A 26,115-nucleotide genomic window follows, 5' to 3' on the forward strand; every position below is an offset into this window, starting at 1 on the left:
TAGGAACATCCGAGGACGAATGTTCTTAAGGGGGGGAGAATGTAATACCCGGCTAGAGTCCGGCACCGGAATTCCTGTTGTCTGGTGGAATCCGGGGTGTCGGAATTCTATTAAACAGGTAGGATTTATGTTTTACTAAGTGGTGTGCTTTGTGTTGATATTTTAAAGTTAAATGGAACCAAGTTTTGAGCTAAACTGAACCAAGGCAAATGAGCCAAGTTCGGCCGCCGAAGGTAAGTTCGGCCGCCGAAAGTGCTACGGTTCGGTTTTCGAAGGTAAGTTCGGCCCCCGAATGTTGCATGATTGTGCATGCGATTGGGTAGCCGAAATTGAGTTGGCCAGCCAGCTTTTGGGCATCCTTAGTCAGCAGTTTGGACAGGTGTTATGTCCACCTTGTTGCCAGAAGCTTGGCCACGTCTCCCATGATTTATTTGCTGAGTTTGAGCAGATCATGTAAGAGGTTGCTAGTGTTCAAGAGATTATGAGAGTGTTGAAGCAAAAGTGAAGCTTTTGAGAGTTAGTAAGGTTGAAGAAGAGTTGATCTGTTTTCCTTGGATTCAGAACGTTCATTTTCCTGTTTATAGAGGTAAGGGAAGCTCTTGACCTTGTTATATGTTTTCTGAAGGTTTTATGGGGCTAAAGGAAAGATGCATGCTTAGGTTATTAATAGTAGTTTTGATGATTTATGCATGTAGACATGTTTATGTGTTATGTTTGTTTTGTTGTTTGGGGTTATTAGCTAGTTTTGGACCCCTGTGAACATATACCTGAGTATATGTGTGTTGAATAGTTGAAATATGCCTGTTTGGAGAAATTGAAGGGAAGAAGGAGATGGTTTGCCGTTGAAGCTGAGTTCTGGATGAACTCAGGTTCGGCAGCCGAAAGTTCATTCGGCCGCCGAACCTCCTGCATGGTGGCTTGGTTGCCACAGCTTGCCCCCGAGTGTTTTTGCATGTTCGGCTCTGTTTGGGGGATTCGGCCGCCGAAGGTGCCGCCGAAGGTGCTTGAGTTTCGTTTCTGGAGAGGACATTCGGCCGCCGAACCTGCCGCCGAAAGTGTTCTGTCCAGCTTTTCTTTTGTATGTTTTGCATGAGCTTTAGAGTAAGATTAAGGGGATTCTTGGGTAGTTCAATAGAGTTATTTTAAGGTAGTTTGGTCCCTCATTTTAGTCTTTATGTGTTTATACAGACCAGAGGAACCAGAGAGAGCAGCAGTGAGTACTGCTCCAGAGTTTACTGAACCTGCAGAGTCAGTCCAGAGTCAGTCCAGAGCCAGAGGTGAGTGGAACTAAACTTAGTGCTTTTATGAAACAATGGAATGTTTTAGCATATCTCATGCATCATGGTTATGCAACTAGGTTGACTGCATTAGTATTCATGAATATGTGGCATTGCATTGTTACTTGTTGGTGTGAGTAAATGCTGAATGATCCAATAGTCTCTGAGTAAAGACCAGGAGCCTTTGACTACGCCCTGGCAGGTATAGTAAAGACCAGGAGCCTTTGACTACGCCCTGGCAATGGTAAGTACAGAGGTGTTATACACATATACATATATGACAGGAAGCCCAGGTGCTCGATTCTACACCCTGGCACGGAAGTTACTGAGGCTATGTGGTGACAGGTTTACTCTTGATGTGGCTTGTCTGTGTTATGATGCATTCCATGAGATCATATGTTATGAATGACTGATTTTATTATTCTACTCACTGGGCTATAGAGCTCATCCCACTCCCTTAATCCCAGTCTTGCAGGATTCAGTGTACAGGGTACAAAGGGAAAGTCCAGAAGAGTTCAAAAAGAGAAACTGAGACTTGTAATAGTTTAGAGTGGACATGTATTTATAAAGAGATGTATCAGTTGTATTTTCAGTTAGAATTGTGCTTGACTTAGTAATGTTTTGTATTGTAATTCTTTGGTTTGGGTCCATGATCTGTATATGTATATGTTTTACAACGTATGTGAAAAACCAGGCTTAACAGATACGAGATAACCCATCTAGAGCAAGCTCTAGTCAGGGGAACAGGGTACAGAGTACTGAGTACAGTGCTAGTGCATGCACAAGTTGAGCCTTGGTGCAGAAAAGAGTTTTTATTCTCATATTAAATGTATGATCATGTATAAGAGTTACAGGTACACAGAGAGTTTAGCAGGCTTGCTACGGGTTCTGGCGGCCTTAAGCCGACCTGAATCCTAGCGCCGGTGACGGTCCATTTCGGGGTCGTTACAGGGTGGGTATCACAAATATGTACCTTCACGTCAAAAGGTTGATGACTTTTTCAAGAAAAATCTAAGTGCAAAAGCCTGAATAAAGTACTTCAAGGTAAGGGCAAGTCAATCCAAAAGCTAGAAAAAGTCTTAACAAATTAATGTGCATGAATGGTCTCTCTTGAGGAAAACAAATCCTAGCCATGGTAAACAAAGGGAAACAAGGAAAGAAGGTAAGTAATCTTCATGCATATATTCTTCACTGCAATGATTCAAAATAGGTGTCTAGAGTAAGAGCTTAAGTGGAAACAAGGATCTAGAGCAAAGAAAGCTTATTTGACTATGTTTATTTGCTTGAGGACAAGCAAAAGGCTAAGTGTGGGGGTATTTGATAGAGCATATTTTAGTCCATATTATCATGATCTTATTGATGTTTATTTACACCTTTTCTACCTAATTTTGTGGTTTTAATCATGTTTTGCAGATATTAGGTGTAAAGAGACAATCTGGAGAAAATGCTCTTAAAAATGCCAAGAATTGCAAAAAACAAAAAAGTCACCTTCGGAAGCACCTTCGGAAGCCGAAAGTGGCCTCCAGATCCAAAACTCCACCACCTTCGGAAGCACCTTCAAAAGCCGAAAGTCAAGTCCAGAGCCGAAACTCAACCACCTTCGGAAGCACCTTCGGAAGCACCTTCGGAAGCCGAAAGTCACCCACCTTCGGAAGCACTTTCGGAAACCGAAAGTCTGGTCCAGAGCCGAAAGTCCAGCCTCCAAAACTAAGCTTAGGCGGCCGAAAGTCCCTCTGAACTTCCTCTTCCTTATTCAAGAAGCCAAATCTTGAAGATCACATGTTTCCCACTTCATGCCATGCACATTCAAAATTCAAAACAAGGCTCCACCTTCCTCTTTAGTGCATGAAGAAGACTTCTTGGACACACCTTGGGCAACAATTAAAAGACCAAAAAGTCTTTGCAACTTCACCTAGAAGGCACATACAAGACCAAGGGCACTTTGGGCAATCTCTAAAAGATGCATGGACACCCAAGAAACCCTAGGCAGCCTCTCAACACCTATTTAAAGGCCTCAAGAACACAAGAAGAAGGAGAATTCAACTCCTCCAAGGTTCGGCCAAGGCTCTCCAAGGCTTTTCCCCTTTGGTTCTTCATCTTCTTGCTTTCTTTTCTTTTATTTTCTGTTTTGGTTCAACCATGAGTGTAATACCCGGCTAAATCAGACATCAGAATTCCTACCGTCCGGTGGAATTCGAGGATGTCAGAGATTTCTAGAAGGGTATTAGAAAGATTTTCTAACTGTTTTTAAGTATTTTTAAGGTTTTGAATGAAATAGGATTGAGTTTTGAAGAGAAAAGGTTATGGGGACAAAGGCCAGGTTTGGCCGCCGAAGGTAAGTTCGGCCGCCGAAAGTGCTCAATGTTCGGCCCCCGAAGTTCAAGTTCGGACCCAGAATGTTGCATGGTTTTGCATGCAATTCGGCAGCCGAAGCTGAGTTGGCCAGCCAACGAATGGGCACTCCTCAGTCACTGTTTTGGACATGTGTTGCCTCCAAATCATACACAGAGGTTAGGCCACGTCTCCTATGACTCATCTGCAAGGTTTTAATCACCCATGCACAGGTTTGAGGGTGGTAAAGTGTTTTGAACATTTTGAGAAAAAAAAGGAGAGTTTTGGTGGTTTGGTGAAGGAGAAGAGGTGTTGGTGCATAGCTTTGAGTTCAGATTGTCTAGCTTCTGTTTTCAAGAGGTAAGGGAAGTCTTTAAACTTGTTTTAATGATTTATAACAACTTTTAAAGAGGTTAAGGGTAGAGTTATGTATATAGGTTTAGTTTTGATGTTTTAATGGTTTATGCATGATTATGTGTTATGTGTGTTGTTTGTTGGGGTTGATAGGTAGTTTTGGACCCCTTGGAGCATATACTTGAGTATATGTGAGTTGAAGATTGGAGTTATGCATGTTTAGGGAGGAGGAAAGGATGGAGGAGCTTAGTTGCGGGTGAAGCTGAGTTCTTAAAGAACTCAGGTTCGGCAGCCGAAGGAGCATTCGGCCGCCGAACCCCTTGCATGGTGGCTTTGGCTGCCACAGCTTGCCTCCGAGTGTTTTTGAGGTTTGGCTCTGTTTGAAGGATTCGGCCGCCGAAGGTTAGAGACTTTCGTCTCTGGAGTGTGTTGTGGCCCCCAAACCTTGCCCCCGAAAGGGTTCGGCCGCCGAAAGTGGAGATTCGGCCGCAGAAAGTATGCGAGTTTCGGCTCTGGACAGGGCATTCGGCCGCCGAACCTACCGCCGAATGTGTTCTGTCTAGCTTTGCTTTTTCATGCTTTGTGTGCTTGTTTCAGGAGCTTTTAGAGGGATTTTGGGAAATTATTTAAGAGTTGTTAAGAGTGTGTTTGACACCTCATTCGAGTACATTTGTGTAGGATTGGACCCGAGAGATCGAGGAAGTCACCAGTGTTAGTGGTTGCAGCGTCATGTCAGTTTTCTGCTTGAGGAGCAGAGGTGAGTAGAAATAATCTTAATCTTTTTATTAAAGAAACAGAATGCTTTTCAGCATAGTTCATGCATCATGACTGCTATGATATATATTAGGGTGATTGCATTAGAATCACGAAGATGGTGCATTGCATTATACATTGATAGTGAGGATTGGACCAAGGCGACATCAATAGCCCGTTGAGGGAGTTTTGAGGTCATGTCTAATCCAAGGTGTGGAATGTTTGTGTTGTGACGCATTTCATGACAGAGTGTATTTAATGAACTGTTTTCAGTATTTCTACTCACTGGGCTTTAGAAGCTCATCCCTTTCCCTTAATCCCAGTTTTGCAGGTACAGGGTTAGCTGAGAAGTCAGAAGCATCAGAGTGTTAGATCCAGTATGCTTGTGTAATAGTTTAGTGTGGACATGATGTATATTAAAGAGATAATTGTTACAGATGTAATAGATAGTCAGTTAGTGTGCTTGTGATTCAGTGTGTGCTTTGCCTACTGTATGTTTAGTCCCTTGTGTATACATGTATCCTGTTTTACGTTTCTTGATGAGAAATGAGTCAAACCAGGCTTAATAACTGTTGTGCTTCGAAAACTCCAGTAAACTATAACTGTGAGGGAAGACCGGGTTTGATTCCCGTGACCTAAGATCAGGCTGTGAGGGAAGACCGGGTTTGATTTCCGTGACCCAAGAACAGACCGTGAGGGAAGACCAGGTTTGATTCCTGTGACTCTACGGACAGGATTACTGGTGTATTAGCCCCGGGGGCTATTTCAGATTGGCATATCTGAGGGTTTTTAAGGTTAAGTCTGGTATTTTTACAGAAACAGTTTTAACAACTAGTAGTCCAGTCGAATCATGTATGGGATATTTGGAGTTCAGGATAGGCTTACTATGGATCCCGGCGGCCTTAAGCCGATCTAGATCCTAGTGCCGAGCGGTTCGGGCCGTTACAGAGAGGTACCAGTTTTCGGGTCGTTACAGATGGTATCAGAGCATAGGGCCTCCTAAGTACGGTGTGTTGAGCGTCTTTGCTCAGGATTAGAGATATCCCACATCGAAAAGAGGTTGGTTTAGATGTTCTAGAAGGCAAGCACAATAAGTAAAATCATGTCCACTAAGATAGGATGTTGAATTTTGTTTTGCATGCAGACGTGAAATGCCATGAGTATATGCATGTGCATTAATGTGATGCTATGTATGCATGTATATGTTCTATGTTCATGTGTTTTCATATGAACTATATGTGTGCTAATGTTTGTTTCTTTGTGTATTGTTCTCCAGGAGAGCTAAGATGAGTGGTGCTAGTAAATCTGTGGACTCAGATCCGTCTGAACGGTCTTTTGAGGAAAGTGAAGAAGGAATGGATCTAGAAAGAGTATCAAGGGATAGGAGAGAGATAGGAGGAGATGTGCAAAGAAGGGATATAGGTGTACAGGTGAATATGGATGAGGGAAATGACCAGACTCAGGGTACTAAGATGTCAGGAATAGGAGAGAATGAACCCTCCACTTGGAGTACAGCTACCTGGAAAGGAGCAAAGTGGGGGAAAGTTAAAAAGAAAAAGGTTAGGGGCCTTAAAGGGTCAAGAAAGAGAGAGTTAGGGACTAGTGGTGTTGGTCCGAGTTTTGCTAGAGGCAAACCAAAATGTTTGAGGTGTGGAAGATTTCATAAGGGAGTTTGTCTTGTTGGCACGACAGGATGTTATAGGTGTGGACAGGAGGGACATATGATGCGTGAGTGTCCTTTTGCGCCTGTAACGACCCGAAAATCCGGACCGCTACCGGCGCTAGGATCCAGATCGGCGTAAGGCCGCCGGGACCCGTAGAAAGCCTAACATATAACCTGTAAACCTGCTTAATCCCGTACATGATCAAACATACTCATAAGCATAACATAAACCTGTAAACTTTCTCATATAACAACCAAGCTCAACCTGTACGTAAATATAAACATAACATAAACCTCCACTGGAGCCCTCAACAAATGCTCCAATGGGGCATCTCATCATACATAAGCTTGGTTGAAACATAACCTCATATCTCATATCATAAAGACCATGTACATACAAGTGGGATTAACAATCTGTATTGGTCAAGCACAACTCTATCCTCAATATTCAAATTACATAACATAACTTAAAACACTTTTACATTACATCATAATACAATTGTCATGTCCACAATCTAACTATTACATAAACATATCTTCCATACTCTGGCTAATCTCCTGATCTACCCTGTACCTGCACATCTGGGGTTAGGGGAGAGGGGTGAGCTATAAAGCCCAGTGAGCAGAATAGAGAAAACATATATTAAAATATTTCATGCTTCCATGAAATGCAACACATCACAAACATATCACATAAGGATGGTATTGTCACCTATAGTCCTCAACATAGTCCAATCGTGCCAGGGGCGTAGAATGGGCCTCACTGGTCTTTCTCTTACATACATAACATAACATAACATTCCAATATGCCAGGGGCGTAGAATGGGCCTCACTGGTCTTTCTCTTAACATAGTCCAGGGGCGTAAAATGGGCCTCACTGGCAATCCATACCGTATCATCATCATATCATACCATAGGAGGACTAGAGGATCATCCAATAGCCAATCCGCATCCACATCATATTATGCAATGCAACATATTCGTGAATACTAATGCAAACAACCTAAAATATCACATGGCATATATGATGCATGAACATGCTCAAAAAGTTATATTTCATTTATTTAAAAACTTAAGGTTCATTCCACTCACCTCTGGCTGAAGCTCTACAGACTCTGAAGCAGCTGTCTCACTGCTGAGGTCCTCGGTTCCTCGGGTCCGAACCTACACAGGTGGACTCCAATGAGGGACCAAACATACATAAACATAACTTTAATAAACTCCCCAAGAACCCCCTAAAACATCAGGAAAACATCACATAAAAATATGCATGAAATGGCTGAACAGGGCACTTTCGGCGGCACCTTCGGCGGCCGAAAGTCCCAGACAGAGACGAAAGTCTCTTTTCGGGGGCAACTTCGGCAGCCGAATGCTGCCTCCACAAAGGGGGTTCGGCGGCCGAAACTCCCTTCGGCTGCCGAACCTGGTTTCTGCCAAAGGGCAGAAACTTGGTTCAAACGAACCTCTTGCCTCCCAAAACCTCTAATCATGCATAAACTAGTTCCAAAACATGCATACATATCATACATAACACCTAGGGGTCTCAAACTAGCATATACCCCAACTACAACACTTCAAACATACAAAAATCAACATACATTGTTCATCAAAACATCAAAACCCATAAACTCATCAACAAGCCTAAACATGCATCTCTACCCATAAAACAACTTAATGCTTACTTAAAACATACAATGAGCTTAAGATCGGCTCTTACCTCTTGAAGATCGAGAGAGAGACGACCTAAACTTGGAGATCCAAGCAAATGGGCTCCTGAGTTTCCAAAGCTCCAAAACTTGGTTTAAATGCTCAAAACTTGCAATGTGAGTTTAAAACTCAAGAAAAATGGAAGAGATTTGGAGGAAGAACACAAGATTTGCAAAGGGAAGGTCGAAAGCTCACTGTGGCCGAAAATGGGAGAAAGCTCGCCCATTTCGGCTAAGTGCCCCTTTTATAGGTGGCTGGCCAGGCCACGTTCGGGGGCCGAATGTGCCTCCGCATCCATGCAATGTTCGGCGCCCGAACTTGACTTTCGGCGGCCGAACCTGGACTTCCCTAACTCATGCTTTCGGGGGCCTAACGTGCCTCCAAAACGCATGCATGTTCGGCGGCCGAACTTGACTTTCGGCGGCCGAACCTGGGTTTTCCTCCTAAGACTTTTCATGCAAAAACTCATTTAATTTCATACTTAAAACATTAAAAACATGAAAATATTTTATAAAAACCTGGTTTTTCCCTTCTAGAGGTTTCCGACATTCGAGATTCCACCGGACGGTAGAAATTCCGATACCGGAGTCTAGCCGGGTATTACATTCTCCCCCCCTTAAGAACATTCGTCCCCGAATGTTCCTCAACTAGTACATGCATAGCATACAACATAACATACATATAAAACACATAGGGACTAACCTTAAAAGAGGTGGGGATATTGCTGGAGCATGGACTCCCGTGTCTCCCAGGTACATTCTTCTATATTGTGGTGGTTCCAAAGGACTTTCACCATAGGGATTTCCTTGTTCCTCAACTTTCTGATCTGAGTGTCAAGAATCCGCACTGGCTGCTCTACATAGGTGAGATCCTCTTGGATCTCTACATCAGGCTCACTAAGAACCTTGCTCGGATCTGACACGTACTTTCTTAACATGGAAACATGGAAAACCGGATGGATTCTTTCCATAGATGCAGGCAAGTCCAGCTTGTACGATACACTCCCAATCTTTTGCAAGACTTCAAAGGGTCCGATGTACCGTGGAGCTAGCTTACCCTTTTTACCAAACCGAACCACCCCTTTCATTGGAGACACCTTGAGCAATACTAGATCCCCCTCCTGAAAGTCTACCTGTTTCCTGTGGAGGTCTGCATAACTCTTCTGCCTGCTTGTAGCAGTTTTGATTCTCTCTCTGATTAAGGGTACCACCCTGCTGGTGATCTCTACTAATTCAGGCCCTGCCAAGGCCTTTTCCCCAACTTCTTCCCAGCAAACAGGTGACCTGCACTTCCTTCCATATAAAGCTTCATATGGAGCCATCCCGATGCTAGCATGATGGCTGTTATTGTAGGCAAACTCCACCAAAGGTAGATGCTGCCTCCAAGAACCGCCAAAGTCCAGCACACACATTCTGAGCATATCTTCTATGGTCTGGATGGTCCTCTCTGACTGTCCATCAGTCTGGGGATGGAAGGCAGTACTGAAATCCAACCTGGTACCCATAGCACTCTGCAGACTCCGCCAAAACCTGGAGGTGAACTGGGGCCCTCTATCTGACACTATAGATACCGGAACCCCATGCAGTCTGACAATCTCATCAACATACACCTGCGCTAACTTATCCACAGAGTAGTTGCTCCTAACTGGAATGAAGTGAGCAGATTTAGTAAGTCTGTCCACAATCACCCATATGGAGTCTAATCTGTTGGACGCCGCCGGTAGCCCCACTACGAAATCCATAGCTATATTTTCCCATTTTCATTCTAGAATAGGTAGCGGGTTAAGCATTCCAGCCGGCTTCTGATGTTCCAGCTTCACCCTCTGACATACCTCGCAGGCTGACACAAACTGTGCCATTTCCCTCTTCATAGCTGGCCACCAATATACTCTTTTCAGATCCTGATACATTTTGGTGGCTCCAGGGTGAACGCTGTATCTTGCATTATGAGCCTCTCTCATAATGTCTCCTTTTAGCCCTATGTCATCTGGTGCACACAATCGACTCCCATAGCGGAGGATCCCCTTACTGTCAAATCTGAACTCACTGTCTTTGCCTGACTGAACAGTCCTGGCAATCTTCACTAACTCCGGGTCCTCATGCTGTTTCTGAGCTACCTGCTCCAGAAACACGGGTGTCACTTTCATTTGAGCAACTAAGGCGCCTGTACCAGACAACTCCAACTGTAGACCTTCATTCATGAGCTTGTAAAACTCCTTCACCACTGGTCTCCTCTCTGCCGTGATGTGGGATAAACTGCCTAGTGACTTCCGGCTTAGGGCGTCTGCCACAACATTCGCCTTACCCGGATGGTACTGAATCTTGCAATCATAGTCACTCAACAGTTCTACCCACCTCCTCTGTCTCAAATTCTGTTCTCTCTGGCTCAAGATGTGCTGCAGGCTCTTATGATCTGTAAAGATCTCACATTTCACCCCATAGAGGTAGTGCCTCCATATCTTGAGTGCAAAGATGACTGCTGCCATCTCAAGATCGTGTGTGGGGTAATTCAACTCATGCCTCTTCAGTTGTCTAGAGGCGTAAGCGATCACCCTGTCATTCTGCATCAACACACAACCCAAGCCTACTCTGGATGCATCACAGAACACTGTGAAGTCATCATTACTAGTCGGCAGAGCTAACACTGGTGCTGAAGTTAACCTCTTCTTGAGCTCCTCAAAACTTTCTTCACACTGATCGGTCCATACGAACCTCTGGTTCTTTCTGGTCAATCTGGTTAGAGGAGCTGCAATCTTTGAGAAGCCCTGAACGAACCTCCTGTAATAACCAGCCAAACCCAAGAAACTTCTAATCTCTGTCACTGAGGTGGGTCTAGGCCAGTTAGTCACAGCCTCTATCTTCTTGGGGTCTACTTCAATTCCGTTCTCTGACACTATATGCCCCAAGAACGAGATGCTCCTCAACCAGAACTCACACTTGGAGAACTTGGCATACAAGCCATGCTCCCTCAAGGTCTGCAGAACTGTCCTCAGATGATGGGCATGCTCCTCTGCATTCCTGGAATACACTAAGATATCATCTATGAAGACAATAACAAAGTGATCCAGGTACTGTCTAAACACTCTGTTCATGAGGTCCATGAATGCTGCAGGGGCGTTGGTCAGCCCGAACGGCATCACAAGGAACTCATAATGCCCATATCTGGTCCTGAATGCTGTCTTCGGTACATCCTCTTCCCTTATCCTCAGCTGATGGTACCCTGATCTCAGATCTATCTTGGAGAAACAACCCGCTCCTGCTAGCTGGTCGAATAGATCATCGATCCTTGGCAATGGGTACTTATTCTTGGTAGTGACTTTGTTCAACTGCCTGTAGTCGATACAAAGTCTAAGGGATCCATCCTTCTTTTTCACAAACAACACTGGAGCACCCCAAGGTGAGGTACTCGGTCGGATGAAGCCCTTGTCTACCAGTTCTTGCAACTGTTCTTTCAATTCCTTTAACTCGACTGGAGCCATCCTGTAGGGAGGGATAGAGATCGGTCTAGTTCCAGGCATCAATTCAATCTCGAACTCGATCTCCCTAACAGGTGGTAAACCTGGTAACTCGTCTGGGAACACATCTAAAAACTCATTGACCACTGGCACTGCGGTGGGCTCTCTAATCTGACTGTCTAGCTCTCTCACATGAGCCAAATACCCCTGACATCCCCTCCTAAGCAACCTACGAGCCTGAAGAGATGAGATCAAACCTCTAGGCGTATCCCTCCTGTCTCCTCTAAAGACGACCTCTGATCCATCCTGACCTCTGAACCTGACTACCTTGTCCCTGCAATCCAAGGTAGCGCCATGGGTAGATAACCAGTCCATCCCTAGAATGACGTCAAAATCTGTCAACTCTAGAACCACAAGGTCGGCGGACATGCATCTCCCCTCAACAAAAACTGGGCTACACTGACAGACTGACTCTGCCACTGATGGATCACACTTGGGTCCACTGACCCAGAGAGGACACTCTAACCCAGAGACCATTAATCCCAACCTCTCTACGGCCCTCGGAGCAATAAAAGAATGAGATGCACCAGGGTCCATTAATGCATACACATCAGAACACCCAATGACTAAATTACCTGCCACCACGGTGTTAGATGCATCTGCCTCCTGCTGTGTCATTGTGAAGATCCGTGCTGGTGCAGATGGACCTTCACCTCTGAAACCCGCTAAAGAAGAGGCTGCCCCTCTCCCTCTGCCTCTGCCACTGGCCTAAGTCATGGCTGGAGCTGCTGGCTGCGCTACACTGCCTGAAGCTGTCTGTTGGGACTGAGCCATCGGGACCGCTCTTGGACAATCTCGAGCCATATGCCCCTCCTGACCACATCTGAAGCAAGCGTTCGTCCCAAACCAACATACTCCCCTGTGTGGCTTACCACACCTTGCACAAACTGGAATATCCGCACCCGAGCTTGAGCCACTTCCAAATCCCAGACTAGACTTAACCTTGTTCCAGAACTTGTTCTTCTTAAACTTCTTGGTAGTACTGCCCCACCTTTTACTGCCTGAGCTTAAGGAAGAAGGATCCACTTTTCCCTTACCTGGGGTTTTGGAACCAGAAGGCTGTGCTGCTGACTGTTTGACTTTTCCCTCGATGATAGCACTAGCCTCCATCCTCCTAGCCATATCCACTATGGCATGAAAACTCTCTCTATCTGCTGACTGTATCAAGGAGGAATACCTGGAATGGAGCTTCATGATATACCTCCTTGACTTCTTCTGGTCTGTATTAAGGTCCTGCCCAGCAAATGGCAGCAACTCCATAAACCTGTCAGTATATTCGTCTACACTCATGTCATCAGTTTGCCTCAACTGCTCGAATTCTATCATCTTCAATTCCCTTGAACTATCAGGGAAAGCCCACCCTGCAAATTCATTAGCAAACTCCTCCCATGATAGACTATCCACCCTCGGTTTCACATAGCTCTTGAACCACTCACGGGCCTTCTTGCATTTTAGTGTGAACCCAGCCATCTGAATGGCTCTACTGTCATCCGCCCCTATCTCATCTGTTATCGCCTTGACCCTCTCAAGGTACACAAACGGGTCATCACCGGTTTCAAACTGGGGAGCACCCAACTTCATATAATCAGTCATTCTGACCTTGCTCCCTCCAGATGAGCTAGGTTGAGGTATTTGGGTTTCTGGGACAGTAGGTGCTGCTGGTGGTGGAGGAGGTGCAGCATCCCCTGAGATAGGGTTTGCTGGATTTGGATGATAGGGTGGGGGTGGATACATAGGGTACTGTGGGTATGGTGGGTAATATGGTGGGTATGGCATCTGTGTGGGGTAAGGGCTAAAACTAGGGTAATCCGATGTACCTCCCATCGAATACCCGGGATTCTGTGAGAAAGGTGGGTAATGAGGTGGCTGAACAAAACCCGAGGCCTGAGTGCCTCCTTGGGACTCTCCCATGCCTTCCTCTGACATACTCATCCCCAAACTGCCATCCCTCCTCTAGTCCACATCCATGTCATCTCCCACATCTTCTGACATACCTCCCTGAACTGTTCCTCGTACTGATCTGCTTCTTCCCAGATCTAAAGACCTTCTAGGGTCCCTCACTGCTCGGTCCCTGTTGGACCTGCTTGACATTGCCCTAGGCAATGCTGGAGGACGGGCGCTCATGCCCTCATCCTCAGGTGGCACTCCAGTCAATCTTGCAGATCGACGAATTCCTCTCATCCTGTCTTCTGAAAAACCACACATAGCACAAACATCAGCATCATATGGTTCATGTGGGCACACATGAACCCTCATCACATACATCGCATACATAACATATCATTTATGCACATGCATATAATCATGGCATATCACATCATCATGTAAGATAGGACTCCACATCCTATCCTAGTGGACATGACCTTTCCTATTGTGCTTGACCTGCTATAACATCTATGAGCCCGACACTCTAGGTCCGACCATATGAACCTAGGGCTCTGATACCATTCTGTAACGACCCGAAAATCCGGACCGCTACCGGCGCTAGGATCCAGATCGGCGTAAGGCCGCCGGGACCCGTAGCAAGCCTAACATATAACCTATAAAACTGCTTAATCCCGTACATGATCAAACATACTCATAAGCATAACATAAACCTGTAAACTTTCTCATATAACAACCAAGCTCAACCTGTACGTAAATATAAACATAACATAAACCTCCACTGGAGCCCTCAACAAATGCTCCAATGGGGCATCTCATCATACATAAGCTTGGTTGAAACATAACCTCATATCTCATATCATAAAGACCATGTACATACAAGTGGGATTAACAATCTGTATTGGTCAAGCACAACTCTATCCTCAATATTCAAATTACATAACATAACTTAAAACACTTTTACATTACATCATAATACAATTGTCATGTCCACAATCTAACTATTACATAAACATATCTTCCATACTCTGGCTAATCTCCTGATCTACCCTGTACCTGCACATCTGGGGTTAGGGGAGAGGGGTGAGCTATAAAGCCCAGTGAGCAGAATAGAGAAAACATATATTAAAATATTTCATGCTTTCATGAAATGCAACACATCACAAACATATCACATAAGGATGGTATTGTCACCTATAGTCCTCAACATAGTCCAATCGTGCCAGGGGCGTAGAATGGGCCTCACTGGTCTTTCTCTTACATACATAACATAACATAACATTCCAATATGCCAGGGGCGTAGAATGGGCCTCACTGGTCTTTCTCTTAACATAGTCCAGGGGCGTAGAATGGGCCTCACTGGCAATCCATACCGTATCATCATCATATCATACCATAGGAGGACTAGAGGATCATCCAATAGCCAATCCGCATCCACATCATATTATACAATGCAACATATTCGTGAATACTAATGCAAACAACCTAAAATATCACATGGCATATATGATGCATGAACATGCTCAAAAAGTTATATTTCATTTATTTAAAAACTTAAGGTTCATTCCACTCACCTCTGGCTGAAGCTCTACAGACTCTGAAGCAGCTGTCTCACTGCTGAGGTCCTCGGTTCCTCGGGTCCGAACCTACACAGGTGGACTCCAATGAGGGACCAAACATACATAAACATAACTTTAATAAACTCCCCAAGAACCCCCTAAAACATCAGGAAAACATCACATAAAAATATGCATGAAATGGCTGAACAGGGCACTTTCGGCGGCACCTTCGGCGGCCGAAAGTCCTGGACAGATCCGAAAGTCAGGCACTTTCGGCGGCACCTTCGGCGGCCGAAAGTCCCAGACAGAGACGAAAGTCTCTTTTCGGGGGCAACTTCGGCAGCCGAATGCTGCCTCCACAAAGGGGGTTCGGCGGCCGAAACTCCCTTCGGCTGCCGAACCTGGTTTCTGCCAAAGGGCAGAAACTTGGTTCAAATGAACCTCTTGCCTCCCAAAACCTCTAATCATGCATAAACTAGTTCCAAAACATGCATACATATCATACATAACACCTAGGGGTCTCAAACTAGCATATACCCCAACTACAACACTTCAAACATACAAAAATCAACATACATTGTTCTTCAAAACATCAAAACCCATAAACTCATCAACAAGCCTAAACATGCATCTACCCATAAAACAACTTAATGCTTACTTAAAACATACAATGAGCTTAAGATCCGCTCTTACCTCTTGAAGATCGAGAGAGAGACGACCTAAACTCGGAGATCCAAGCAAATGGGCTCCTGAGTTTCCAAAGCTCCAAAACTTGGTTTAAATGCTCAAAACTTGCAATGTGAGTTTAAAACTCAAGAAAAATGGAAGAGATTTGGAGGAAGAACACAAGATTTGCAAAGGGAAGGTCGGAAGCTCACTGTGGCCGAAAATGGGAGAAAGCTCGCCCATTTCGGCTAAGTGCCCCTTTTATAGGTGGCTGGCCAGGCCACGTTCGGGGGCTGAATGTGCCTCCGCATCCATGCAATGTTCGGCGGCCGAACTTGACTTTCGGCGGCCGAACCTGGACTTCCCTAACTCATGCTTTCGGGGGCCTAACGTGCCTCCAAAACGCATGCATGTTCGGCGGCCGAACTTGACTTTCGGCGGCCGAACCTGGGTTTTCCTCCTAAGACTTTTCATGCAAAAACTCATTTAATTTCATACTTAAAACATTAAAAACATGAAAATATTTTATAAAAAACCTGGTTTTTCCCTTCTAGAGGTTTCCGACATCCGAGATTCCACCGGACGGTAGAAATTCCGATACCGAAGTCTAGCCGGGTATTACAGCGCCCCAGTTGGTTCAGTCTCAGAGGGTAGATACAGATAGAACAGCTCAGGCTAATAGGCAAGGAGGAGAGGCTGATACATCTGACACCTCTGTGCCAGGTATGCTCATGTTTGAGTGATCTGATATGTGTTTGTGTGAACCATAGTAGGATATTAGTTATGTGACAAAAGTAAAAGGTAAATAGATAAAGATTCAGAGAAAGAGCAAAAGAGATAAGTGAAACAGATCAGAGTAAGAAAAAAAAAAGGGGAAGTAAGGTCAGAAAGAGATTAGAGTTAGTCTGAGATTAGGTGGTAGTGAGGCAAAGGAAAGAGTCAGCCTATTCTTCAGTTGATTCCCGAGGGAAGTTCCTTTAGCTTTAGCTTGGATCTTCACCCTGACGTAATAGGAGACTAACACATCGAATACGGCGACGTTAGGTACGTTCGTTTGTAAGTATTCGGATGTGTATGCTGTTTGTGTTGGACCCCAGTGTTTCGCTTTCCTTGTTGTTGTGAGCTGTTGATAGGATGGGTTTGATGACTTCTGGGCTTAGAATGTTTTCTCTGGGTCAGTTGACCTGAGTGTGATCCATCTGAGCTAGAGTCAGTTCAGTTCAGAGTTTGTGGTGAGTAGGCGCAATCCAGCTGACCTTATGGTTCTAGATTTGACTGTGTGATGTCATTCTAGGGCGGATTGGCTAGCTACTCACAGTACTACCTGTGTCAATAGAGACAAGGTAGGAGAGTTTAGAGTATAGGATGGATCAGTGGTAGTCCTTTAGGGGGATAGCGTAGAGAGGTGCCTAGAAGTTGATGTCAGCCTTACAGACTCACAGTTATTCAGGAAAGGTTATCAGAGGGTTGTTTTAGCTCTTGTGAGCAAGTTGTCAGGATAGGGAATCAGCCTCAGTGCCATCGCTAGTGGGTACTAGCATACTGTCAGGTTTACCATCTGTTAGGAAGTTAGAGATAGGAGTGAGAATGGTATCTGGACGCAGATCCATTTCTTTCTTTTCTTTCCCTACAGAATGGCACCTGCAGAGTGAGCTAAGAGTTATCAAAAGAGTATAGAGGCTTGGTAGCTAAAGGTTTTATCCGACTTAGTACCTCACTCTGGAATAGTCCAGTGTTGTTGTGGGAAACGAAGGATGGATCCTTAAGAGTTTGTTGTGATGATAGGTGATTATTAGGTATTCTTAGTTAAGATTGATGATCTACTAGCTGTTCTGATTCACGTTGACTGTGGTATTGGTGTGACCGGATATTTGGATACTACCAGTTGAGAATTAGAAAGTGAAAGTTAGAAAAGATAAAGAGAAAAAAAGAGTAAGGATCAGATTAGCGCAGCGGAAGTTATGAAGTTCAAGAATAGATTTCGTTCTTGATTATTTATTGTTGTTTTTAACATTCGAGGACGAATGTTTTTAAAGGGGGGAAGAATGTAATACCCGGCTAAATCAGACATCAGAATTCCTACCATCCGGTGGAATTCGAGGATGTCAGAGATTTCTAGAAGGGTATTAGAAAGATTTTCTAACTGTTTTTAAGTATTTTTAAGGTTTTGAATGAAATAGGATTGAGTTTTGAAGAGAAAAGGTTATGGGGACAAAGGCCAGGTTCGGCCGCCGAAGGTAAGTTCGGCCGCCGAAAGTGCTCAATGTTCGGCCCCCGAAGTTCAAGTTCGGCCCCCGAATGTTGCATGGTTTTGCATGCGATTCGGCAGCCGAAGCTGAGTTGGCCAGCCAACGAATGGGCACTCCTCAGTCACTGTTTTGGACAGGTGTTGCCTCCAAATCATACACAGAGGTTAGGCCACGTATCCTATGACTCATCTGCAAGGTTTTAATCACCCATGCACAGGTTTGAGGGTGGTAAAGTGTTTTGAACGTTTTGAGAAAAAAAAGGAGAGTTTTGGTGGTTTGGTGAAGGAGAAGAGGTGTTGGTGCATAGCTTTGAGTTCAGATTGTCTAGCTTCTGTTTTCAAGAGGTAAGGGAAGTCTTTAAACTTGTTTTAATGATTTATAATAGCTTTTAAAGAGGTTAAGGGTAGAGTTATGTATATGGGTTTAGTTTTGATGTTTTAATGGTTTATGCATGATTATGTGTTATGTGTGTTGTTTGTTGGGGTTGATAGGTAGTTTTGGACCCCTTGGAGCATATACTTGAGTATATGTGAGTTGAAGATTGGAGTTATGCATGTTTAGGAAGGAGGAAAGGATGGAGGAGCTTAGTTACGGGTGAAGCTGAGTTCTTGAAGAACTCAGGTTCGGCAGCCGAAGGAGCATTCGGCCGCCGAACCCCTTGCATGGTGGCTTTGGCTGCCACAGCTTGCCCCCGAGTGTTTTTAAGGTTCGGCTCTGTTTGAAGGATTCGGCCGCCGAAGGTTAGAGACTTTCGTCTCTGGAGTGTGTTGTGGCCCCCAAACCTTGCCCCCGAAAGGGTTCGGCCGCCGAAAGTGGAGATTCGGCCGCCGAAAGTATGCGAGTTTCGGCTCTGGACAGGGCATTCGACCGCCGAACCTGCCACCGAATGTGTTCTGTCTAGCTTTTCTTTTGCATGTTTTGTGTGCTTGTTTCAGGAGCTTTTAGAGGGATTTTGGGAAATTATTTAAGAGTTGTTAAGAGTGTGTTTGACACCTCATTCGAGTACATTTGTGTAGGATTGGACCCGAGAGATCGAGGAAGTCACCAGTGTTAGTGGTTGCAGCGTCATGTCAGTTTTCTGCTTGAGGAGCAGAGGTGAGTAGAACTAATCTTAATCTTTTTATTAAAGAAACAGAATGCTTTTCAGCATAGTTCTTGCATCATGACTGCTATGATATATATTAGGGTGATTGCATTAGAATCACGAAGATGGTGCATTGCATTATACATTGATAGTGAGGATTGGACCAAGGCGACATCAATAGCCCGTCGAGGGAGTTTTGAGGTCATGTCTAATCCAAGGTGTGGAATATTTGTGTTGTGGCGCATTTCATGACAGAGTGTATTTAATGAACTGTTTTCAGTATTTCTACTCACTGGGCTTTAAAAGCTCATCCCTTTCCCTTAATCCCAGTTTTGCAGGTACAGGGTTAGCTGAGAAGTCAGAAGCATCAGAGTGTTAGCTCCAGTATGCTTGTGTAATAGTTTAGTGTGGACATAATGTATATTAAAGAGATAATTGTTACAGATGTAATAGATAGTCAGTTAGTGTGCTTGTGATTCAGTTTGTGCTTTGCCTACTGTATGTTTAGTCCCTTGTGTATACATGTATCCTGTTTTACGTTTCTTGATGAGAAATTAGTCAAACCAGGCTTAATAACTGTTGTGCTTCGAAAACTCCAGTAAACTATAACTGTGAGGGAAGACCGGGTTTGATTCCCGTGACCTAAGATCAGGCTGTGAGGGAAGACCGGGTTTGATTCCCGTGACCCAAGAACAGACCGTGAGGGAAGACCAGGTTTGATTCCTGTGACTCTACGGACAGGATTACTGGTGTATTAGCCCCGGGGGCTATTTCAGATTAGCATATCTGAGGGTTTTTAAGGTTAAGTCTGGTATTTTTACAGAAACAGTTTTAACAACTAGTAGTCCAGTCGGATCATGTATGGGATATTTGGAGCTCAGGATAGGCTTACTACGGATCCCGGCGGCCTTAAGCTGATCTAGATTCTAGTGCCTAGCGGTTCGGGCCGTTACAGAGAGGTACCGGTTTCCGGGTCGTTATAATGAGTGGCTGAAACCCCTATTTCTAGTTGAAGTTTGATTGAAACTAAAGTTGTTTAAAGGGTTGTGAGATCTGAACATAAAGTGTTTGCTTTTGGTTTGATTCAATATTCATGCAATTGTGTGCTTAATTCTAAGATTGCTTTGTTGTTTTGATCAAATTGGCCACTTGATTCTTGATTGCAAAGTTAATTGTTAGTTCGTAATTGCTGGAAATATTCTAACCTAAGAACACTTGGTGTAAAAACTAAGGAATTGTATGATCTAGCACCATCTTCATGCGTTTGGAGTAGCTAGGATTGGATCTCTCTCATTCTTTATGCAATTGACAATTGTTTTGATGCCTAAGGCCCAAGGACGTTCCTTGGCAATTTGTTAATTAGTAATTGATTAGAGGACGTTCCCTAATTGATTTAATCATAAGGAGAGACATGGAGGTGAGAAGCATTTTCCACCTCCATAACTAACATATTGAACCAATCAAGAAGAACATAAGTTTCAATGATCAACCCAAACAACCAAAGTGGATCCATATCTTCAACTAGACCTTTCTCATATTGATTTCCTCTTTTATTTTAATTACTTGCTGTTTTAATTGTTTTCAATAGTTGTTAGATAAATCAATCTCAAACCCCCCCCCTTTTTACTTTTATTGCACTTTACTTTCATTCAGCTTTCAATTACTTACTTTCAATTGTGTTTTCAAGTAGTTCTCTTGGTCTTGATTGAGAAAAATAAATAGGTAATCAATTCTCTGTGGATTCGATCCTTCACCACTATCTGCAGTTGTAAATTGTTGATAACCAAGAAGGTTATTTTTGACTGGCTTCGACAACCGCGAGTCAATAGGTCCATGGAAAACCAAAGACCGGTCTTCAGCTATTCTTCATAGACCATGATGGTATCCTCTACGGGGATCTGGTCGTCCACACGAATATTCGGAGGTAGAGCATAAACCCGGAAGATCTCTCGAGAGATTTGGAAGTGATTGTGAAGGCAATCTACATCCTTCTCAGTCAGCACGGAAGGGATGTCATTTACCAGGGCGCTTTTGTTATCAGGGACTGCCCTCAATAGGACGATGAGAGCAGAAGCGCAAATGGGGCCGTTGGAGGAAGAGCTTGAGGCTGGGCTTTTACCAAAAGCAAAATAAGAAGTGTTTCTATTTATTGCTACAGAAGAAAAGATAAATAGGAATTACCTTGAGTCAGTTTGTGAATGAAAAAGATGTGTGGTCGAGTCTTTTCTAAAGCGCAGAAGTCAGTTGTGAGTAAAAGTGGTATCAGGAAGAGAAGTAGGATTTTTATATGATAATTTCGATGACTGCTGCTCGAAGAACAAGACAATCATCATTTATGATCAGGGGCAGGTAGAGCAATAAGAGTGTGGAAAGCCAATCTAGATATGCCATGTGCCCAAGATTGTGAAGACAACTGTAACGACCCGAAAATCGAACCGCTACCGGCGCTAGGATCCAGGTCGACTTAAGGTCGCCAAGACCCGTAGCAAGCCTGCTATACTGTAATACCCGGCTAGATTCCGGCATCGGAATCCCTACCTTCCGGTGGAATCCCCGTTGGAATCGGGAATTCTGAAGATGCCAGAGGCTTCTAGAGGGGTAAAATGTATTTTCTAAAATGTTTTTACTGATTTTTTGATTTTAAATGGAAAGGAATTGAGTTTTGAAAAGAAAATACCAAGGAGGCATTTCCCAGGTTCGGCCGCCGAAAGTGAAGTTCGGCCGCCGAACATGGGAAGGCTTTAGGAGTGTTTTTGGCCTCCGAAAGCTTTGTTTGAGCGAGCCAAGGTTCGGCCGCCGAAAGTCAAGTTCGGCCGCCGAACATGCATGAGTTTAGGGGGCACGTTAGGCTGCCGAAGGTCTTCGACCAGGCCACCTATAAAGGCCCTCAGCCCGAAAATGGGCGAGTTTTCTCCCCATTCTCGAGCTCAGGTGTGTTCATGCCTCCCTTGGTTGATTTCTTTCCTTTTCCTTCATCCTCCAAGGTTTTTAAGTTTTATGGTTGTTTTGAAGAGTTTTAAAGCTTAGATCGAAGTTTTGAAGCTTGGAGGCTTTTGGAGCTTAGATCCTCCACATCTCCAAGTTAGGGATCACACCAACCCTCGATCTCCAAATGCTTTTAGCATGTTTCATGCATATGATGAATAGTAGGATTGATTGCATTAGTGTACACGAATATGAGGCATTGCATTTAACCTTGTACTTGGCACTGCTCCTTGTACATTGTATGATGTGACAGATCGGACATAGTTTTGGATACATTAGCCCTCACAGTAAAGACCTGAGGAGCCCCATCGAGGGCCGGGCACAGTAAAGTCCTGAGGAGCCTCTGAGTGGTGCCGGGCACAGAGTACTTCGGTAGTATTTGATTGTACAGTAAAGACCTGAGGAGCTCCTGTGCGGGCCGGGCATAGATTCGAGGGAGTTTTGATCCGTCCATCTGAGATGATGTGATTTATTTGTGCTGTGACGTATTTCATGAAAGCATGTAATTAATGAACTGTTTTCTTTGTTTCTACTCACTGGGCTTTTTAGCTCACCCCTCTCCCCTAACCTCAATGTTGCAGGTTTGAGGTCGACCGGGAAGTCTCAAGAGTTAAGGTTATGGCTTTGTAATAGTATTAGAATAGTACTTTTAGTGTGGACATGTATTGTAAATTGATATAATGATTTGTAAGAGATTGTAATGTAACGTAAAGATTGGTTTATGTATTAGTACTGTGCTTGGCCCTAAGACTCGGTTAGTCCCTTTTTAATACATGATGTATGTTATGTTTAGTGTTGAGTTGAGTTTGAACCAAACTGGTGGCATGTATTGTTTACCACTTTAGAGTTTGATGAGGACCCTAGTGGAGGTCTTATGTTTGTGGTTTGATGCATGCACAGGTTAGGTTCTAGTTCTTTGGATGTGACTCCGGCTTGATGTATGTTATGTTGACCCAGCTAGAGTTTTGATGAGGGCTCTAGTAGGGGGTTCTTTATGTTTCCAGTTATGTCGCATACAGGTCAAGCTCGGTATTTACATCAGATGTTTCAGTTTTTATGTTAAAGTTTTGATCATGTATGGGATTTGACCAGGCGATAGGATGTATGTTTGGCTTGCTACGGGTCCCGGCGGCCTTAAGCCGATCTGGATCCTAGCGCCGGTGGCGGTTCGGACCGTTACAGAGGGGTATCGATTTTCAGGTCGTTACAGAGTGGTATCAGAGCTTTGGGCCTCGAGAGTACGGTGTGTTGCACATCAGAAAGAGGTTGGTTTAGAGGTCATAGAAGGGCAAGCACAATAGGAAAAATCATGTCCACTAGGATAGGATGTTGAGTCCTGTCTTGTATGATGATGTGATATGCCATGATGTTATGCTACGTATACATGTATGTTGCAGGTTCATGTGTTTTCATATGAACCGTATGATGCTAATGCTTGTTTGTATGCTTGTGTGTTGTTCTTCAGAGGAGCCAGAATGCGAGGTGCTCGTCGATCTGTGGAATCGACTGGAGTTCCATCTGAGAGGGAAGGTTTGGACACCTTTCCCCCTGCTCTGCCAAGAGCGCAGTCGTGGGGAGTCAGCAGATGGGGAACATCAAGGGACCCTGGAAGGTCTTTTGATGCGAGCAGAGAAGGAATGGCTCCAAAAAGGATGTCAGCTAGTATGAGGGAAGTAGAGTTGGGTGTTCAGAGAAGGGATGTCAGTTTGGGAATCAGAGTGCCAGAAGAAAGTATGGGAGATTCTCAGGAGGATGCTCAGACTCAGGATTCCAGAATTTCGAGTTCAGGAGGGATTAATCCCTCCACTCGGAGTACAGCCGCCATAAGAGGAGTGAAGTGGGGCAGAACCCTGAGGGGGAAGAAGAAGAAGTTCTGGAAGACTTTGAAGGCTAGTCTGGGATTAGGTGGTGGTTCGAGCTCTGGCTCAGGCAGTTCAAGATGCTTGAGGTGCGGTAGGCCGCACAAGGGGATCTGTCTGATTGGGACTAATCTATGTTTTAGATGCGGTCAGGAAGGGCACATGGTACGTGAGTGTCCCATTGCGCCCTGGTTGGCACAGTCTCAGTGGGCAACTTCAAGTAGAGCGGCTCAGCCAGCAGCTCCAGCCATGGTTCAGGTTAGTGGTCGAGGCAGAGGAAGAGGGTCAGCCTTTTCTTTTGAAGGTTCCCGTGGAGAAGGTCCGTCAGCTCCAGCTCGGATCTTCACCCAAGCTCAGCAGGAGGCAGACACATCGAACATGGTGGTGTCAGGTACGCTCACTTTCAAATGTTCTGATGTGTATGTTTTTTGAACCCTGGAGTTTCTCTTTCTTTAGTTGCTCTAGGAGCCGTTGAGAGGTTGTGTTGATAGCTTCTGGGCTAGAGTGTTCTCTTTGGGTCAGTGGACCCGAGTGTGATCCATCTGTGGCAGAGTCAATCTGCCGGTTCAGTTCTATGACAGTTGAGAGTAGATGCCTTCCACCCGACCTTGAGGTCCTAGACTTGACTGTCTGGACGTCAGTTTAGGGTTGGGCTGGGTTTTTCTGCTCGTGGTGCTATCTTGGTCTGTAGAGACAAGGTAGTCAAGTTTAGAGGGCAGGATGGGTCAGAGGTAGTCTTCTGAGGGAACACAGTAGGGATGCCTAGAGGTTTGATGTCAGCCGGTCAGGTTCGTAGGGTACGTAGGAGGGGTTGTCATAGGGTTCGAGTTCTTGTTGAGAGTTTAGCAGTCAGGTCAGGGAACCAGCCTCAGAGCCAGTTGTTGAGAGAGAGTCTTAGATGTTTTCCCAGGCGGGCTGTCAGGTTTACCATCAGTTAGGGCGATAGAGTTTGGAATGGAAGTGGTACTTGGTACTAGAACCATTTCTATCTTACCCTACAGGATGGCACCTGTAGAGTCGTGAGAGTTGTAGGAATGGTGGCGAGGCTTGGTAGACAAGGGTTTTATCCGACCTAGTACCTCACCCTGGAGTGTTCCAGTGTTGTTGTGGGAAACGAAGGATAGATCCTTGAGACTTTGTAACAACTGTAAGCAGTTGATCAAGGTCACTACCAAGGGCAGGTATTCCCATGCAGGATGGATGATCTATTGGGACAGCTAGTAGGAGCTGTGTAACAGCCCGGAAACCGAACTGCTACCGGCGCTAGGATCCAGATCGGCTTAAGGCCGCCGGGACCCATAGCAAGCCTGCTGTGAACTCTGTGTACCTGTGAAATCCCATACATGATCAAACATTTGCTGTAAAAATGACAACTTTTCCCTGTACCAAGGCTTAACCTGTGCACATACTATCACTGTACTGTAAAACGCCTGCCAGAGCTCTCATCTATGCTCAAGGCGGCTAAACTCATCTATGTTAAGCCTGGTTCTTCCATACATACAACATAAAACATTTACATAAAAAGATCATATATATACAACAAGGGATTACAACTCTGATAATCAAGCACCATTCTATACACTGTACATATACACTATCTCTTTACATTTACATGTCCACACTAGCTATTACAAACTATGAACTCTTCCTGTACCCTGCTGACTTCCCTCTGAACTCTGAACCTGCAGAACTGGAGTTAGGGGAGAGGGATGAGCTACTAGAGCCCAGTGAGTAGAACAGTAATAAAAGAACAGGTGATAAAACATGCTCTAATGGAATGTATCACATCACAAGTAATCACATCATCTCGGCAGGACAGATCAAAACTCCCTCTATCTGTGTCCAGCCCACAAAGGAGCTCTTAGGACTGCATCTCATCTGGGGTACCGGAGTACCATGTGCCTGGTCCCCGTAGGGCTGTTCCAGGTCTTTCCTCTGAGGGCTATTGAATCCTCACTATGTCCATACCGTCTCATAGAAGCAATGTACAAGGCGCCATGCCAAGTACAAGGATAGATGCAATGCGTCATATTCGTGTACACTAATGCACTCACCCTATAGCATATTCATGATGCATGAAGCATGACAAAATGTTCATTTCTCATATTAAAACATTAAGTTCAGTTCCACTCACCTCTGGCTGACTCTGCAGGTTCTGAAACTGGACTCACTGCTGACCTCCTTGATTCCTCTGGTCCGTACCTACACAGGTGGACTCAAATGAGGGACC

This window comes from Manihot esculenta, chromosome 17 (assembly GCF_001659605.2).
Source record: "Manihot esculenta cultivar AM560-2 chromosome 17, M.esculenta_v8, whole genome shotgun sequence".
Taxonomy (NCBI): Eukaryota; Viridiplantae; Streptophyta; class Magnoliopsida; order Malpighiales; family Euphorbiaceae; genus Manihot; species Manihot esculenta.